Source organism: Bufo gargarizans, chromosome 4 (assembly GCF_014858855.1).
Source record: "Bufo gargarizans isolate SCDJY-AF-19 chromosome 4, ASM1485885v1, whole genome shotgun sequence".
NCBI classification, from domain to species: Eukaryota; Metazoa; Chordata; class Amphibia; order Anura; family Bufonidae; genus Bufo; species Bufo gargarizans.
The window spans coordinates 109,166,852-109,187,013 of record NC_058083.1 but is presented as its reverse complement, the minus strand read 5'-3'; the positions used below and the strand labels follow the sequence as shown (position 1 = coordinate 109,187,013).

The 20,162-nt window shown below is 42.5% G+C and overlaps 1 protein-coding gene across 2 annotated transcripts in view; it reads right to left on the bottom strand.

Moving 5' to 3' along the window:
- The window catches only part of KLHL30 (kelch like family member 30), a 35,909-nt gene extending 19,855 nt beyond the window's left edge, over window positions 1-16,054 (bottom strand). Inside the window, exon 1 of one of the 2 annotated variants that reach the window (XM_044290177.1) lies at window positions 15,849-16,054. The gene's annotated coding sequence lies outside the window, so the exon portion shown is untranslated. The remainder of the gene's footprint in view (window positions 1-15,848) is intronic. The other variant, XM_044290176.1, reaches the window with a different exon arrangement.
- Between the last annotated feature and the right edge of the window lie 4,108 nt (window positions 16,055-20,162).

Below are 20,162 nucleotides of genomic sequence, written 5' to 3'. Positions count from 1 at the left end.
GTGTGTAACAATGTTATATAAGAACAATAAACACACTGCTTGACCCTCAACATGGAGCCTCGTCTCGTTCTTTGGGGGATTCACCGTATGCTGTTAGAGACTGATTGCTAGGAGTGTAAGTCGCTTGGGTGCGTTTCCTATTCGTCTTCTAGCAGCTATTCGTGAGGTTCCGTTCAGAGTTTGGAGCATTTCCTTGTATGCCGTTACAACAGCTAATCAACAAGGGTGCTGGAAGTTGGATCCACACTGATCTGATATTGATGACCTATGCTAGGAATAAGACATTAATATTACTCCACTGCACAGCCCCTTTAACCTCCTTCCAACATTCGACTTACAGTATGTGAGGAATATGGATTAATATTTACTGTCAGCCATGTCCTCACACTCCCATTTGCTGACAGATAGCAGAGGTAGTGAACTCCACAGGAGGTCCCTGCTTCAAGGCCCCAGCCCTGATTGTCATTTGATTCACCTCTTGGCATGTTCATCAGTGTACTTGCAAAATAAGTTCCCACCCCCCAGCCATCTGAGTGTCAGCTGGCAAGGAAGAAAGCCCCAGGGGTCCAGGCTTCAAGGAGGCCCCAGGTGGAGAATGTCATACCTCCGTCAGTCCATTTGGAAGCAAGCTAAATCCTGCAGGAACCCTCCCACCCCCACCCCCACCAGCAGGAGGTATCAGCCCTGCCAGGATCAATGCTACCTCCCAGACATGTTGGCCATATCTCCGCACAGAAACCAAATAACGGTACCATGTTTGGACTCTAGTTGTAACTGGAACCCAGGCGGATCAATTGGGCCTGGAACCATCTTCCTGTGTCATTCTGGTCTGGGGCTATGAGCCCTAAGGGGTTTTATGGGTCATTTGCTCCCAGCACCAGAGAAGGAGGGGTGGACCCTACCCATATAGGCGGGGAGAGGCGCGGCCGGCTACAGGTCATAAGCCCATTGAAGCCAGCGGGCGGTGTCTTATTCTGAAAGGGGGTCACATCGTGCAAATGTGTGTAGAGAGACCTGGAAACTGCTGACATCACCGCCCCCACGTGACTGAAGCCAAGGGCTATTCCACCCTTATGACCCAAAGAAACTTTCATCTACCCGGTAACTGACTTTTACTCTGCTTAACCCTGTTGTACCCAAATAGTCTGTATCTGTAACCTCAGACCACTGTATATATTATCTGTGTATATTGTGTTAAATCTAGTGTGCCCTTACGGCGATTAAATATATAATTTGATCTTGGGCGCACGGGGGAACACAGGAATGTGCTGCCCCCTGGCTCCCTCTAAAAGGGGGAGGTGTTTACTGGTGTACTGTGACAGTTTGTTCTGTTCTTTGTCTGAGAAATTTTGAAAATTCAATAAAAAAACTATTTGTTCTAAAAGGGGGAGGTGTGAGGAATATGGATTAATATTTACTGTCAGCCATGTCCTCACACCCCCATTTGCTGACAGATAGCAGAGGTAGTGAACTCCACAGGAGGGCCCTGCTTCAAAGCCCCAGCCCTGATTGTCATTTGATTCACCTCTTGGCATGTTTATCAGTGTACATGCAAAATAAGGTCCCAGCCATCTGAGTGTCAGCTGGCAAGGAAGAAAGCCCCAGTGGTCCAGGCTTCAAGGAGGCCCCAGGTGGAGAATGTCACACCTCCATCAGTCCGTTTTGGAAGCAAGCTAAATCCTGCAGGAAAAAACCCCAGCAGGAGGTATTAGCCCTGCCAGGATCAATGCTACCTCCCAGACATGTTGGCACCTACATTTCATAAGGAATTATGAATCGCCCGGCCATCGCAGGCGCAAACCGGATACATATTTGTGTCCCGGTGGCCACGATGTACATGCCCATGGTCTTTGTTTGATGGGGCGATGTCAGGGAAGAAAGATATCCATATCTTCCCACAGAAACCAAATAACACTACCATGTTTGGACTCTAGTTATAGCCGGAACCCAGGCGGCTCAATTGGGCTTGGAACTATCTTCCTGTGACATTGTGGTCTGGGGCTATGAGGCCTAAGGGGTTTTATGGGTCATTTGCTCCTAGCACCAGAGAAGGAGGGGTGGACACTACCCATATAGGCAGGGAGGGGAACGGCCGGCTAAACTAACTTTTTCACAGCCCTGGTCCTGCTGCTGCTTGGAATACGGCATGTGTCTGCTGCAGCCAGTCACTGTCCTAAGCAGTCTAACGCTGAGGACAGTGATTGGCTGCAGCAGTCAAGTGCCACATACCTGCACATTCCCTCTACTGTGCCCAGCGCCATGCTATTGTATGTAACCTCACCACTGCAGTCAATCACTGTCCTCAGTGATAGATAACTGTGGACAGTATGCAAAAGAAGATCAAGGTGGTCGGTACTACCTTATGTGTGAAACATTCAGTGCTGGACTTTTACTGCACTCCTCACATTGTGAACACTGGTGGTACTCAGCAAACAAAGTTCCATGTACAGTATGTATAAACCATAAGAAGAATGAAAAAACAGCAGCACTCACCAAAAACCTTCTGCTTATTATTCCTTCATGCTTAAAAACATGGCGGATGCGAGTACAGCACAGCCTTTCACAGGTTTTTGGTGAGTGCCGCAGTTTTTTCATTCTTCTTATAGTTTATGCATTACTGTGGACAGTGAATGGCTGCAGTGGTCATGTGCATATACAGTCCTGATCAAAAGTTTAAGACCACTTGAAAAATTGCAAAAAATCATATTTAGCATGGCTGGATCTTAACAAGGTTCCAAGTAGAGCTTCAACATGCAACAAGAAGAAATGGGAGTGAGACAAAACATTTTTTGAGCATTCAATTTAATGAAAAAAACGAATAAACTGAAACAGGCAGTTTTTCAGCTGATCAAAAGTTTAGGACCACATCTCCCAAAAAAAAACTAAACCCCCCCCAAAACAGAAATCCAACTTCCAGACATGAACTCAATAATTAGTAGCTCCGCCGTTATGGTTGATCACTTCAAAAATTTGTTTCGGCATGCTTGATGCAAGCGTTTCCATGAGGTGAGTGGGAACATTTCTCCAAGTGGTGAAGACGGCCACACGAAGGCTATCTACTGTCTGGAACTGTTGTCCATTTTTGTAAACTTCCCTTGCCATCCATCCCCAAAGGTTTTCAATTGGATTTAGATCAGGGAAACACGCAGGATGGGGCCAAAAGAGTGATGTTATTCTCCTGGAAGAAGTCCCTTGTCCTGCGGGCATTTTGTACTGTAGCGTTGTCTTGTTGAAAAACCCAGTCATTACCACACAGACGAGGGTCCTTAGTCATGAGGAATGCTCTCTGCAACATCTGGACATAGCCAGCGGCCGTTTGACGCCCCTGCACTTCCTGAAGCTCCATTGTTCCACTGAAGGAAAAAGCACCCCAGACCATTATGGCTCCCCTTCCACTGTGGCACGTAGAAAACATCTCAGGTGGGATCTGCTTGTCATGCCAGTAACGTTGGAAACCATCAGGACCATCAAGGTTCAATTTTTTCTCATCAGAGAATAAAACTTTCTTCCACCTTTGAATGTGCCATGTTTGGTGCTCTCTTGCAAAGTCCAAACGAGCAGTTCTGTGGCGTTCAAGGAGACGAGGTCTTTGAAGACGTTTTTTGTTTTTGAAGCCCTTCATTCTCAGATGCTGTCTGATGGTTATGGGGCTGCAGTCAGCACCAGTAAGGGCCTTAATTTGGGTCGAGGATCATTCAGTGTCTTGACGGACAGCCAATTGGATCCTCCAGATCAGTGCTGGTGAATTTTTTGGGGTCTTCCACTTGACTTTTTTGTTCCATAACCCTCAGGATCATTTAAGAAATTCCAAATGACTGACTGTCTTGCTGCGTCCCACCTCAGCAGCGATGGCGCGCTGTGAGAGACCCTGCTTATACTGTTCAACAACCCGACCACGTTCAAAAAGGGAGAGTTTTTTTTGCCTTTGCCATCACAACGTGTGACTACCTGACAGAAAATGACAATGAATCCACATCTTTGCACAGATTTGGCCTTTTAAAGGCATGTGGTCCTAAAATTTGGATCAGCTGAAAAACAGCCTGTTTCAGTTTAATCGTTATTTTCAATTAATTGAATGCTCAAAAAATGTTTTGTCTCACTCCCATTTCTTCTTGTTGCATGTTGAAGCTCTACTTGGAACCTTGTTAAGATCCAACAATGTAAAATATGTTTTTTTGCCATTTTTCAAGTGGTCTTAAACTTTTGATCAGGACTGTATATGGCAGTTAGTAAAGAAGCAGTGGCAAGAGGACTGGGCAAATACCACAAAGAACAGTGCTGGAGAAAGGGGTGAGTATAACATTTATTCATTTAGACAATTAGAGAGCTTGTCTGAGATTTTTAATTATCTGAGACAACCCCTTTAAGCTGGAGAAGAAAAAAGTCTGCAGCCTCATGCGTGGTCAGGTTATCTGGTTCATAGTCTCCTCGCAGAGCTTCCTTTTTCAGTGTCCATGCTGCTTAGCGACGTCAGATTAATTACTAATGAGAACACCGGAGCCTTCATGTTGCCCCGTGCTGTGAATCTCTCGGAGCACAACCTCTTCTCACAGTTACAGGACCTTCGCTTTGTCTGTATAGTTTTATGCACTGAAAATACCATCTCAGTTAATGAGTAGAAGATTCCAATTAAAATTTTATGTCTGCTATTCAGCACTGCTCCATATTTTGAAGCTGTGTTTAATTAGGATACGGTATTGCATTCACTGTAACATTTCAATTGGTTCCATGTTTAGAGCAAAACATTATTCACTTCCACAAATCGATTTCTAACTACAAACCAACTGTGTGAACACAATACTGCCTCGACTATCACATGTATCCATTCCAATAGTAGTGCCCCATGTCATGCAGGGACAAACTGGCCATAAACCCTACCGGGAAATTTCAGCTGTCTACTGGTACATAATGATCTGATCCTCTAAGCATCAATTAATGCTAGGGACATCAGGGACTGAATTGCACTGTATCCCCGTCCTCAGGGCAGTGATACAGTTGAATACTGCAGTGGGGCAGCAGTATTTTGTGCTGTACTGTGGTATTGGATTCTTCTGGGGCGGTATTTTGTGCTGTACGATGGTACTGCTGACCTGCCTGCTGTTGTTCTTAAATATTTGTTTTGGCCCTTCCTAGTTGTGTTGCCCTGTCTTCTGTCAATTTGGACCTACCCAGTGCCTACAACATGGGGACACTTTTAGGTTTATTTCCAGGGCAACTTTAAGCTCCTAGGCTGCCCCTGATGTCAAGCATAGCAAAATACGACATGGATTACATTTTTGTACTGTGGACCTTTCTATGGAATAGCGTAGTATATTATGCTATTGTATAACAGTTTTTTCGCAGTGTACCCAATGGAGGCCGAAAAATATTTAGAAGAATAGAGCCCTATACTGTAGATATGCTTACCGGAGGAGATTTATTAATGCTTTAGCACCACTTTTGTGGAGTAAATAAGTGTCAAATTATGGCATGTGCCATGTTTGCACCATGGTTTGCAACTTTTTGAGCTTCTCACCACTTTTCTGAAAAGTGGCAAGAAAAGTGGAGGTGCGGAGCCTCTACCAGATTTACTATAACTTATGCCAGAAGAAGGCGAAGATATAGCTCAAGTCTGGCGTGGATTTTAGTTTCTGGTACAATGAGGCCAAGAGAGGCACCTAATTTGCATAAGAGGCATCTGCCTTTTAATATATTGGGTGTATGCCTCACTCCAATGCATACAGGATCAAGACGGACGTATGAAAATATCAGTCTTGATAAATCTCCCACAGAGGTGAATACTCCCTAACTCCCATATACTTCAGTGGTGAGGGTCACATACATATTTGACCATCTCTCCGATATGTGCTTGTAGTAATAGGTCAGGTGAGTCCTAGAGGTGGGATAGAGGCCAGAACCAATATTTTTGGTTCCAGTACCTCCACCCTGCCTTGCGCTGAGTCTGTTGCAGGACTTTGGCGACATTACCATGACCTGTTGAGATGGGACTTGAAAAGAAGAACACAACCATTTGGTATATCTAATAATATTACTACAAAGATTCTTATTAATTTACATATTCAGCATACAACTACTCACAAAAAGTTAGGGATATTTGGCTTGTGGATGAAATTTCAGGATGAACCTAAAATGCGCTCTAACCTTTACAGGTGAACTTAATGTGACCTTCTCTAAACTTTTGAATGCACGTGTCCAACTGTACAGTGTTTCAGTACTTTTTGCACAACTTGCTGTTCTCTAACAAGGAGCTTAATGGCAAAATTCCCACAGTTGTTTGATCCATGATTCGCCCAATACATTTCCTGGTTCAATTAGAATTGGTATTTAAACAGTCCTTCTCATCATGCTGTTCACATTTTGACATCATGAGACCAAGATGACATTTAACAGTTGATCAATAGTACACCTCCATTGCGAGGCTTCAAGCAGGAAGTTCTCAGACAGAAGTGGCCACTGAGCTTAGAGTGTCACAGAGTATCATCAGCAGGTTGCAACAGAGATACAGAGAGACTGCAAGCGTCACAGAAAGGCATGGAGGTGGACGTCCTTTGGCCACATCCCACACTGATGACCGCTTCATTGGCATATTTAAGGGAGATGAGAGGCACCTAAGTATCACATCATACCATTCAAAATCATTTACATCAGCGTGGTCTGCGTGCTAGATGACCTGACCACACCCTCAGGCACAGGCGTAATCTTCCTGCATGGGCCAGGGAGCATCTACGCTGGACAAGGGACCAGTGGGCCTTAGTGCTGTTTACTGATGAAAGGTGATTCTCACTGAGCAGAAATGATGGCCGATATCAATGTTGGAGATGTCAGGAAAGCTCTATTCTTCAACCATTGTTATCACCAGACAAGCCTTTGGTGGTGGTGTTACAGTGTGGGCAGGTGTGTCTAGTCAATAGAGAACTGCCCTACACTTTGTGAATGGTACAATGACAAGCCCATACTACTTGAATAACATCATTAATCCAGTCATTGTGCTTCTGCATGAACAACACAGGCCTAATTTATTCTTCATGGGTGACAATGCCTCAGCTCGTCAAGATCGCATCATTAGGGAATGGAGTGGCCATGCACTCTCAAATGGAGTGGTCTGCACTTTCTCCAGTCCTGAATCCCATTAAAAACCTATGGGATCAGCAGAGTGACCGTGTAGAAGCTTGTAACTCTGTACCCCAGAACCTCAATGACCTGAGGGCCGCCCTTCAAGACGAGTGGGGTTGCCATACCTAAGCAGACAATAAGTCGACTTGTGAACAGCAGAAGACGTCGTTGTCAAGCTAATTGGTGCTCAAGGCCACATCGCAAGTTATTGAGACATTGACATTTTCTGTCGGGGTATACCCACCACTGGTGTTGGTTTTTGTTTCAATAAATTGAAATGAGGAAATCACCATTGTATGCTTGTACTTAAATGCCCTACTTTCATGATATAATATTACTGTATCGTGAATTTTTTATATTTTCCATAAATTTCACCTGAAAGCCAAATATCCCTAACTTTATGTAAGACGTGTATTTAAAATACAGCAGCCTCTACCTAGGCGTAATCCACCCCTGCACTTGTACCAACTGGATCTACAACGGAACACTGAATAAATAACAAAGATTGGAGCGCTCCAAAACCTTCTATCTTGAGAATTGTTCTATCCATGAAACGGGACTAAAAGGCTACTCTCGCGATCTTCCGACGGCAACCACGTGACACGCATTGGCGAGCGAGGATGTCGACGGAAAGAGACATAGCCGCATGGTGTGGTGAGTAGAAGTTTGCGGGACGGGACTTCCAGCTACCGGCTTTGATCCTCCACTGGTAAGACACGTAATACCGCACTACTTACCACCTACACCTAACTGCCAGGGATACACTTGGCAAATATCAGCCCTAACAACAGTGACTGTTTCTGCCGGATCGAACCGCTGCATGCCCACTGTGTGCAGTCTATGGACTGATTTTCTCCTCCAGGCGAACATTTGGGGATCTTAACATATTGCTGCTTATTTAGTGCCATTTTCAAGCAGATACCGTCAGGATTAAAAGGATGTTTCTCATATGACAATTATAAGACCCCTCCGCTACAGTGATTCAAGGGACTTTATGCATTTGGTCTTATACTTTACTGCGATTACATTGCGATTTTATTGTGATTGTTATTTCATATTCTGCTTCCACTCTATCTCAGCCACAGACACACATCTCATCCGGAACTGTGGATGGTTAGAGTTGGTTTAAGCAGACCCACTCAGCACAAATTTTTATAGTGTTGTTATTTATTATTATTTGTTGATTTTATTGTTGTAAAATATACATTAAATTGTGACCTGTTATATGACCCACATATTGATTGCCAGTCTTATATACATTTTTTCCATTTCCAAATCTATAAAACAGCTGGATAGCTGTCAGTCATGTGAGCCACCATATGACCCGACTTTCAGTTAAGTGCCCATGTGTCTAAAAGGTGAATAGTAGTGTATTTGGGAGAAGAACATATACAGGATATATAGCATTACTATCTGCAGCAGCATCTCATCATGCCTATGTAAAAACAGATCTGTGTGTGTTGATTTTTTTTAACACTAAACTTTATTAACAACATGACAACATCACTTAGAGACAGGCAGCCATTTTACAACATCACCTAGAAGCAGATGGCCATGTAAATACACACAACAATGTATTTACTGTAATAATCACAATAAAGTCATTATTCCAACACTAGCCCTGTTGACTTATCACATGGATGTCTCCGGTGTGCTGCCACAGCACATGTATGTCATGTAACACTGCTGCTTACTGAATGACAGCGATTATATGTTGTGAAGAGTGTAACATGACTGATGACATGTTTGAGTTAGGCCATGGATACATCACAGGACTAATACATGGGCTGCATATAGGGGTCAACTCCCTGATATAAGAAAGGTAGGTATGTAGAATTTTAAATACAGGTATATTAGAAAATTGTATGTTTTTTTGTATTCTATAAACATTTAAATTAAACAAATAAAAACTAGAATACCCCTTTAACCAAGATGAGCGGCTGTTACATCAAGTAATGTCTATCATTCCTGATCATTCATCCATGCTGGGGATGAAGACAAAAAGGAAACCTAATACAACTCAGTTTCATGACATATTTAATCATTTTTGTATGGGACAAAGCGTGCCACAAACATACTACAGAGTGATGCCTGATCCCAGTCATTTACATTGTGTTGTGCTTAATCTGTTATGATGAGAGAGTGTTAAAGATGTTCCAGGCTGAGCCGGAGTTTCCCGTATACTCTATAAGTGGACCTCAATCTCCCATCAGTGCATATTGTAGGATGGTACAAATAACATTCTATCTGCTCTGCATAAGGCTGGAGCTACACAGCGATCTTGGTTGCGACACCCATCACTAGTGTTGAGCAAACTTGTGTTTTAAGTTCGGCGTCTAAAGTTCAGGTTCGGGTCAGCGAAGAATCGCGTTATGCATTCCGCTACCACGGACCATAACGGAATTTAGAATCCATAATGCGATTCTTCGATAACCCGAACTTTAGACGCTGAACTTAAAACACAAGTTCGCTCAACACTACCCATCACGTGATCAAAGATCGCACTGTATGTAGCAGTGCAGCCATTGAACTGAGAGGGGTCATAGCACAACTCAAAAGGTGCCATAACCCCAGAATCGCTAAAAAAAATCCAACACTGCTGTTTTTGGGGATTCTGGAGTCAAGCAACTTGAGTGTCACATTGTGGGTTCATTCAGTTTGGTCAAAAGATGGGTATCGCAGCCAAGCTTGCCATGTAGACCCAGCTTTAAGGTCATAGTGAGGACATTTAGATACTGAAGTAATACTAAAAACTTCATGGCTATGGCTAGGTAAAAGAGACCTTATGTGTATCCTGGAAGGAACTGGGGTTACTTTAAGGAAAGAGAAATTGCCATTGATAGATCTCATGAAAAAAACGTGGGCCAAAATTAAACAACTGAGAGGAATAGGAGGTATAAGTGAACTCTCGCCAATTTGGAATAACAATATATTGCCGGAGTTCCTACACTTTTCTACAGCTAAGAACTGGGAGTCTAGAGGGGTGTGGAGAGTAGGGAACTCACTTGAGGGAAATGTAGGATATGCAGTCGTTCCAGGATATGCAGAAAGAATTTAATATCCCACGTAATTGCTTTTATCAGTATCTCCAACTTAGACATGCGTATGAGACCACTATAAGAACTGGCTGCTTAGTAGCTAAAGTGGACGCAGTTCAAAAGTGGATTTTGATGGGAGGTAGCAGGAGAGGTTTGATATCCCAAGTGTAAGCTTTGTTGTTGGAAAAATTCCTCGCTGCTTTTCCATTGTCGAGGATGAGTAAATGGGAAAGAGATGTAGGAGAGATTCCGAAAGATCAATGGGCTGATATACTGGAAGCAGTGCCAAAGGTGTCCCTGAGTGAGCAGGGCAAGTTGTCGCAACTCTTTATCCTACACAGAGTGTATAAAACACCTGTGTTTTAGCATTTGGTGGGATGTAGGGCGGATGCAAAGTGTCCTAGGTGTTCGGAAGAGCCTGCGGACTTACTGCATATGCTTTGGTCTTGCCCAGTTATTGCACGCTACTGGGAGGAGATATTAGACTTGATTCACCAGAATATGGAGTTCAGGATTCAAAGTGACCCGAAAGTATGTATATTGGGATATGTCTCGGAACTCACAACTACTGAATTTGCTAAAAATTGCTATAGGTAGACTGTTGTATGTTGCCAGGAAATTAGTGGCGCTACACTGGATTCAGAGTAACCCACCGGCACTAGGCGAATTTGTAAGGAAGGTTCATGATATGTTGATGGCAGAGAAGAGAGTTTTCACTAAGAGAGGATGCCCTCAAAAGTTCGATAAAATTTGGGGCGATTGGCTGGCGCATAGCCCTATAGTTAAGAAACCTGAATGAGCGACAACCAGGAATTCCAGTTAATTATATGTTTGGGTGGGTTGGGATGGGGGGGGGGGGGGGGTTACAGGAGTCTTCTTGCTTGCCTTTTGAAATAATATGTACACAAGTAATAGAGATATTGTTATGTCTTTATGCTACCATGTACTTATACGCTGTAGTGTAATGGTATGATCTGGAAACAGACAGTCATGTGAATATTGTTTCATAATTTTACCTTATATGTAACAATAAAAAAGATTTGATAAAGAAAAAATACGTCATGGCTGTCTAAGCTGAAAGCACCTATCCTACCTTCACTTTAAACAGGGGACAATTAGTAATTCCCAGAGGTGCAATTGCTGGTCCGTGAGGGGGGCAAAAAAATTTGGCCTCAGAGCAGATATATTTCCTCCTTTTTGTCCCAAAAAGATTACGGTAAATTTATGTTGGGGAAGCACGAAATTTTGCCTTACTTCTTTCTGCTGTTATCTATTCTAATTTTGGGGTAAGAATTTTGTAGCGAACAGTTTGGTTCGTTCCTCTACAGAAAATGTTAGACATTCAGCATGTTATACTTTTCTATTCCACCTGTATGTGAGCATATCGGAGATCACTAGAATCAAGGGGACTCCGCGATCTAGCAAGTCTTTGGCATTTCCTCAGAGATAACCAGAGTTATTAAAGGAAATCTGTCACCAGGATAATCACTATTGAAGTAAAGCCGTGGCCTAATAGCACTTAGTACCTTATTTCCAGATGTGCCTTTGTTCCAGCAATAGATGTTTTTATCCTCTGAAAATCCAGTTTATTTGGTATGCAAATGAGCCAGTAAGGTGCCCAGAGGGGCGTCACTCTTGCAGGAAGGAGCCCAGACACGTCCCCTGCCACAATGTGTCCACTCACCCCTCCTACATCACATTAAAGCCATAACTCTGCCCCCCTTTTCCCTGCTCCCAGCATGAGGGCAGGCTGTGGCACTAGCAAGAGGCGTGCCAGGGCTCCTTCCTGCAAGAGTGACGCCCCTCTGGGCACCTTACTGGCGCATTTGCATACCAAATAAACTGGATTTTGAGAAGATAAAAACATCTATTGCTGGAACAAAGGGACATCTGGAAATAAGGTACTAAGTGCTATTAGACCATGGCTTTACTTCGATAGTGATTATCCTGGTGACAGGTGTCCTTTAAACCAAAACTAGACTCAGAACAGCTTAGTCTGAACAAGTACGAAAATTTTTATTAAACTCACAATAATAAAAGTTACATATATCCATACATATAGATGAGCAGCACAATGCCACACAGGATAACGTTAAATGATCTGTAGTAAAACAAATGACAATAAATCATCCCAGATCATGCAGAATGTATTCTTACATGACTAACAGTCAATACAATATAAAGTGCATAGTGCAAATTGTAAACAATGACTGGGGGGAAAATTACAAAAATCAATACAGACCAAGTCCTCCTGGATCCCTACACGTGTTTCGCGTTTTGCTTCCTCAGGGGAAGCAAAACGCGAAACACGTGTAGGGATCCAGGAGGACTTGGTCTGTATTGATTTTTGTAATTTTCCCCCCAGTCATTGTTTACAATTTGCACTATGCACTTTATATTGTATTGACTGTTAGTCATGTAAGAATACATTCTGCATGATCTGGGATGATTTATTGTCATTTGTTTTACTACAGATCATTTAACGTTATCCTGTGTGGCATTGTGCTGCTCATCTATATGTATGGATATATGTAACTTTTATTATTGTGAGTTTAATAAAAATTTTCGTACTTGTTCAGACTAAGCTGTTCTGAGTCTAGTTTTGGTTTATAATACGTCATTGCTTTAGAACAGCGACTATACCGGGCGTTTGTTCGCTCTGCGTACGTTTGGAATCAGGTGTCCTTTAAAGCAGCATTCCGGCTCCGCAGCTAAATTAGATATACAAGGGGATTTTATAAAAAGTTTTTCCCTAAAATAATGTTATTTGTTTGTGGTGACTAAAACGCATGTTAGACTGCAGCAATTTCACATTCCTGGCTGAAGACCCGTCAGTGAACTACTTTTAAACAGCTTGAATTTTAATGGCAGATCTGAAGGGGAACTGCAGGGACTGTCCATGCAGCATTGCTTGTCGTTAACAAATCATTTGGATAACAGTTGTATTAGAGAATTGGTAAATATGCACGTTAGATAGTTTTCGATGTAGACAATTTTTGGTACATAAAACTATTTGTCAGTACCAAAACAAGTTAACAAACTTAGGATTATTCAGTTTAGAAAAGGACATTTAATTACTCTTCCTAATGATCTCTTTATACCTTGACCTGCAACCATGACAATAGGTCATCTTCCACCTCTGGCACTCCAGCTGCTGTGAAACTACAATTCCCAGCATGCAAATGTATTCGACTGTTCTTGTAAGTCCCACAGAAGTAAAAGGAAGATTCTGGGAGTTGTAGTTTCAGCTGGAGTGTCGGAGGTTACTGAGCCTTTGCTTTACAGGACAGAAGGTTTCACAATCAACATAGAAGGGGATTCTTTACTGTAAATGTAGTGATATTATGGAGCTCTCTGCCAGAGGAGGTTGTGGGGGGCCTGGTCCTGGATGACATTCTTGAAACTAATAAAATCACAAGTTATACATGCAAGATTTCTCTGGATGTTGATACAGAGATTTATTCTAATTGCCATAATTTAAATTGGGAAGGAATTTTTCCTTTACTATGGGTCAATTGGTTTCTGCATCATGAAGGTTTTTGCCTTGCTCTGGATTAACACAGTAGGATTATGGGTTGGACCAGATGGATCTGTATCTTTTTGCAACCTTAGTGGAACCATTTTTATCACAGCTACAATGAGTAGACTACCACTTCACTATCCATAACTTTGGGGCAACACAGGTAACTTCACCCCATGAAGCCCTGGAGGTAACGTTGCTCTAACAGTATAAAAATGAACCACTGTTTTAGGACATCAAATACAGTATACAAAAATACTGATGCATCAGCAACAGCCCTTGACTCACGTTATATTTGACTGACTACAAATCTGTAGAAAAATGCGGGTAGGTTTAAATCGGTGGCAACCAATACTGCTAGTCTATTCCGGCAGAGGTACAAACTACTAGAGTTTACCATATCCAGCATAGCCGGATACTTCCGCACTCCCCCGCATCGCCTTTGCCTTTATTGGAATCTGAGGGGGATCTGGCGGCTTTCCGTCATAAATGCTGGCTTTCAGCCATCCAAATACTGTTGCTTCCCTGTCAGATCTCATTAGAGTCAATGAGGTTCCAGCAGTGTGTGGCAGTATCCGGCTATGCAGTAATCTGTTCCTCTGCTGGATCAGACTACAGCCTCTTGCACACGACTGTATGGCTTTTTCAGTATTTTGCGGTCCGTGTGCATTCCGTTTTTTGCGGAACGGAATAGCTGGCCCCTGATAGAACAGTGCTATACTTGTCCATTATGCGGACAATAATAGGACATGTATCTTTAAACGGAACAGAAATACGGAAACGGAAGGCATACGGAGTACCTTCCGTTTTTTTTGCAGATCTAATTAAATGAATGGTTCCGTAGACGGTCCGTGTATGGAACGCAAAAATCGGAATTTAAACTGAAAAAAAAAACGTTGTGTGCAAGAGGCCTACCACATTTGGTTGCTACAGATATGAAAGGAGCATTATATTAGTATTTTATGGTTTTGTTTCTATCTGTCTTGCGCATGAATACAGAATGTTATTATATGAATTAATTCCTAGAGTGAAATCTAGGGCAACACAGCAACTTTTATTAAATGATGTTGTGCCCTTAGGCCCAGGCACAACAACAATTGAATCCACTGCAATTAGCCGTCACAGTAGATTGAAGTGTACTAGTATGGCTAATACTGAAGTAGCATGCGAACATTGTAATTAAAGGAGCTCCATTGTTATTTTTTCCACCACTGTGTGCTTACAAAAGGTGGCACCTGTCAGTGTAGCCCAGCCTTTAAAGGGGTTGTTCAGGATTTTCTTTCTTCCCCCTATTAGCATTACCTGTGAAGAGATCCATACTTAGCTGCTCCGTGCACTTCCGGTCCCCACCTGTCAGCTTCCACAAAGACACAGTAACTGGCTTCAGTGGGGACGTGTCCCCATACAGCATGTCACTATTAGAAAACATGCCACTTGGGGATGTGACTGGCTGACAATAGTACTTGGTTGCAGTAACACAAGACCCCATCCATGCGTAATTTGGCAGACGGGGACCGAAAGTGCATTGAAGACTGTCAAGGAGTGGGAATGGAGCAGCGAGGAGCAGTGGGGAGCAGGTGAGTATGAATGTCTTTATGGGTAATGCTGGGGGGTAACATAGTAACATAGTTCATAACGCTCAAAAAAGACATCTGTCCATCCAGTTCAGCCTGTTATCCTGCAAGTTGATACAGAGGAAGGCAAAAAAAAAAAAAGAAACTGTGAGGTACCAACCAATTTTACCCACTTTAGGGGAAAAAAAATCCTTCCCGACTCCAATCAGGCAATCAGAATAACTCCCTGGATCAACAACCCCTCTCTAGTAATTATAACTATACCTGTAATATTATTACAGTCCAGAAATACATCCAGGCCCCTCTCTTTTAGTGAACTCACTATTACCACCTCTTCATGCAGAGAGTGGTGATGGTGGGACTTTAGAATGAAAATATCCCAGACAAATCCTTGCTATGTGTCTGCAGTACAACGAGCACGTCAGACAAAACACCACATGAAATGGCAATTCTATCTGTGATGAAGCAATACCTCCTTCCAAAATAACTCACAACGTGAAAACAAGAATGGCAGGACCTCAACTGGTAAATGTGCTCTGTAGAAATGGCATACATAATAACTAATTGTGAGCGTTATTCCCCCCATTGCCACCAATGTCTCACCAGGTCTGGACGCACAGAACGGCCGTGTAGATGTCCTGCTCCTCTGGCAGATCTGTACAGTATTTCTACTGCTTCTGAGCCAACAGCTCACTGGGATTATTAATAGATCGCCCACTGAATGGCAGTCCGGCTGGCACATTCCTCACCCTTCTCAGCTGCCCCCTCCCAAGATTTTTAAAGTTGAACACACATACATACCTCCAGGCATCAGGACGGTCTCAGGGTCATAGGCCAGCAAGGGAACAATGTAGGTGGAGCATTATGTACATGTGACATTGCACTTATTCTGCTTCATATGTTACCATAGATAGTAGGTTTGTATGTATAGTCTTATTATTACAGTGCAAGATTACTTCATAAGATTTTATTTCTTATTAAGGGTCACAGCTTCTTCGGTATTAGTATTTGCTTCAATACATTAAAATAGTCAGACAGTTAACTACAATTTATTAGGCGAGATATTATAGCAAAGTACAAAATTAGCATGCAATATTAATGTATTATTTATGACTGTTACTGTAAATTGTACATCATTAAAATAAAATTTATAGGAATCCCACCTCAGCTAATGTCCACCCGACTAGGTTTCTGAAGTCTTCTGCACTTCTACCCAATTAAAAGAACATGGAAACTAGAGTGAGCCCTATTATAGCAAAATAATTACATATTGAATATCCAGTATGTAACATACTGATCCTTGTCCATTCCCATGAGGCTGCTCTCTGAATGCCTTGCTGGTTCTCTGTTTACTGCCTGGTGTCATAACTTGATGTCCATGCTGACAACAAATCCTATTGTAACGATGCATGGAAGAGGCCGTATGCAGTGTTGGACTGAGGTTCCTTGGGCCCACCAGATGATATTATTCTTGGGGCACAACCCCTATATCATCAGTAAAGTTTAACAGGTTTTGATTGAAAGAAATAGACTCCAGTGGCAAGTGGTTGGCTCCAAAGGCAGCTCTTTCTGGACCTTTGGGGCCCACCATGGTATCAGAGCCTGGCCCACCGGAAGATCTTCTGGTTCCATGGTGGGCTAGTCCGATGCTGGCAATATGTGGTCTGAACCTCGAAAATCCCCCTTACACTCCATTCACAGTGTGCACATCTAGTGTTTGCCATATGCCATAACAGGAAGTACTCCATGTGTATATACTGAACAGGTCCATGGACCTGATGAGTCTGTAAAGATCTCCTTATTGGAACCTGCCCGGCAGGTGAAGCTCTTGTTTTAACTGTATAGGACAGTACAGTCTACTATACTTTCCTATACAATCACATACAAGGCTGCAAATAAAATCAAATACACTTATGGTATACGATGGTGCTCTACTTTAGGGGCACATGCTGTGAGATTTCCCTGCAATATTGTATGCCCCAAAAGTAAACTCATAAAGTAGAGTAAATAGAGACTAAAACACGTATTTGAACACCAGCATACTTACAAATGTAATCACCATAGCAAGTTAGTTTATTAATACAGTGCATTGCCTACTGATCCTAAACCATACCTCCAATATAGTCCAGTGATGTACAGTACAGACCAAAAGTTTAGACACACCTTCTCATTCAAAGAGTTTTCTTTATTTTCATGACTATGAAAATTGTAGATTCACACTGAAGGCATCAAAACTATGAATTAACACATGTGGAATTATATACATAACAAAAAAGTGTAAAGCAACTGAAAATATGTCATATTCTAGGTTCTTCAAAGTAGCCACCTTTTGCTTTGATTACTGCTTTGCACACCCTTGGCATTCTCTTGATGAGCTTCAAGAGGTAGTCACCTGAAATGGTCTTCCAACAGTCTTGAAGGAGTTCCCAGAGATGTTTAGCACTTGTTGGCCCTTTTGCCTTCACTCTGCGGTCCAGCTCACCCCAAAACATCTCGATTGGGTTCAGGTCCGGTGACTGTGGAGGCCAGGTCATCTGGCGCAGCACCCCATCACTCTCCTTCATGGTCAAATAGCCCTTACACAGCCTGGAGGTGTGTTTGGGGTCATTGTCCTGTTGAAAAATAAATGATGGTCCAACTAAACGTAAACCGGATGGAATAGCATGCCGCTGCAAGATGCTGTGGTAGCCATGCTGGTTCAGTATGCCTTCAATTTTTAATAAATCCCCAACAGTGTCACCAGCAAAGCACCCCACACCATCACACCTCCTCCTCCATGCTTCACGGTGGGAACCAGGCATGTAGAGTCCATCCGTTCACCTTTTCTGCGTCGCACAAAGACACGGTGGTTGGAACCAAAGATCTCAAATTTGGACTCATCAGACCAAAGCACAGATTTCCACTGGTCTAATGTCCATTCCTTGTGTTCTTTAGCCCAAACAAGTCTCTTCTGCTTGTTGCCTGTCCTTAGCAGTGGTTTCCTAGCAGATATTCTACCCTGAAGGCCTGATTCACACAGTCTCCTCTTAACAGTTGTTCTAGAGATGTGTCTGCTGCTAGAACTCTGTGTGGCGTTGACCTGGTCTCTAATCTGAGCTGCTGTTAACCTGCGATTTCTGAGGCTGGTGACTCGGATGAACTTATCCTCCGCAGCAGAGGTGACTCTTGGTCTTCCTTTCCTGGGGCGGTCCGCATGTGAGCCAGTTTCTTTGTAGTGCTTGATGGTTTTTGTGACCGCACTTGGGGACACTTTCAAAGTTTTCCCAATTTTTCGGACTGACTGACCTTCATTTCTTAAAGTAATGATGGCCACTCGTTTTTCTTTACTTAGCTGCCTTTTTCTTGCCATAATACAAATTCTAACAGTCTATTCAGTAGGACTATCAGCTGTGTATCCACCTGACTTCTCCACAAGGCAACTGATGGTCCCAACCCCATTTATAAGGCAAGAAATCCCACTTATTAAACCTGACAGGGCACACCTGTGAAGTGAAAACCATTTCAGATGACTACCTCTTGAAGCTCATCAAGAGAATACCAAGAGTGTGCAAAGCAGTAATCAAAGCAAAAGGTGGCTACTTTGAAGAACCTAGAATATGACATATTTTCAGTTGTTTCACACTTTTTTGTTATGTATATAATTCCACATGTGTTAATTCGTAGTTTTGATGCCTTCAGTGTGAATCTACAATTTTCATAGTCATGAAAATAAAGAAAACTCTTTGAATGAGAAGGTGTGTCCAAACTTTTGGTCTGTACTGTATTTACAGTTCTGCTGGTTGTTGGCTTATCTGAGCTCCTGTAATGCAGGGAGTCAATGTATATAAATAAAGTACCCCATACAAATAAGATAAATGTCTATGGCTCTTCTTGACACGTGTATGGGGGCAGCCTTATAGTTCCCCAACATATGCTTTCTTATATTTTCATTTTATTTCCCCAAACGATCAGTACTGCCGCAAATTACTACACAGATTATAACCTGGGATGAGAAGATGCTTTTACTCGATATTTTATGTAGCATAATACTATCATGTAAAATTGTGTTTAAAGTTGAATATGTTCTTAAGCCCACTGCCACACGGTCAGTATTTTGCATCAGCATTTGTAAACCAGGAGTGGAACCTGCAGAGAATAGGAAAGCAAATTGGAAAGATTTGTACCTCTTCTGTGTTTCGGACCCACTCCTGGTTTACAAATACTCATCCAAAATACTGACCAAATCCTGACCATGCGAAAGTGGCCTTACAGGAAGTCAGATAGCAGTTTTGACCATGAAACACTGCTGACACTGCTATGTAGGGGTTTTAGGCATGACCATTTATCTTACATGGTCATGGAGTCTTCAATTACTGACATTGAATATATTTTACAGTCAATGGTATATTATAACTTACTGATTCTTCCCATCTTATCGCCAATAACCACAATACTTTATGAGAAAAGGGCAATCCACAGTGTATTGAGGAGGTTATTACACAAAAACATAATGTCACCCCAGTGAGACCTCTTAGTGCTCAGTTGGCCTTGATGTTCTCCATTAGGTTTTTAAATCACTGGAAAGTTTCTGTGAAATTTTACATAGAACTAAACACGTTACTCCCAATACTGACAACTCTTTATTAGTCTGCGCCAAATATTTCAGCTTCTTTCTCTTTCCAGAATGAAAAGCTTCGCTCAATACATTGACATATATCGTGGCTATCAGAAAGTTGGGCATTTCTGTTTTGTATAACCTGCTCTGCCTCAGGTCGAAAAAATTGAGCTTTGATGTCCTCAAAACCATCAGACCAGGTGCGCTTTCCAGTGGCAATCTCCTGTAAGACAGTGCAGTGGAATTCTCTGGCTATTGGCCAGCCGTAACGTCCCAGCTGATCAAAAACTTCAAAACAGAGCAGATGCCTCATACGTCTTTCA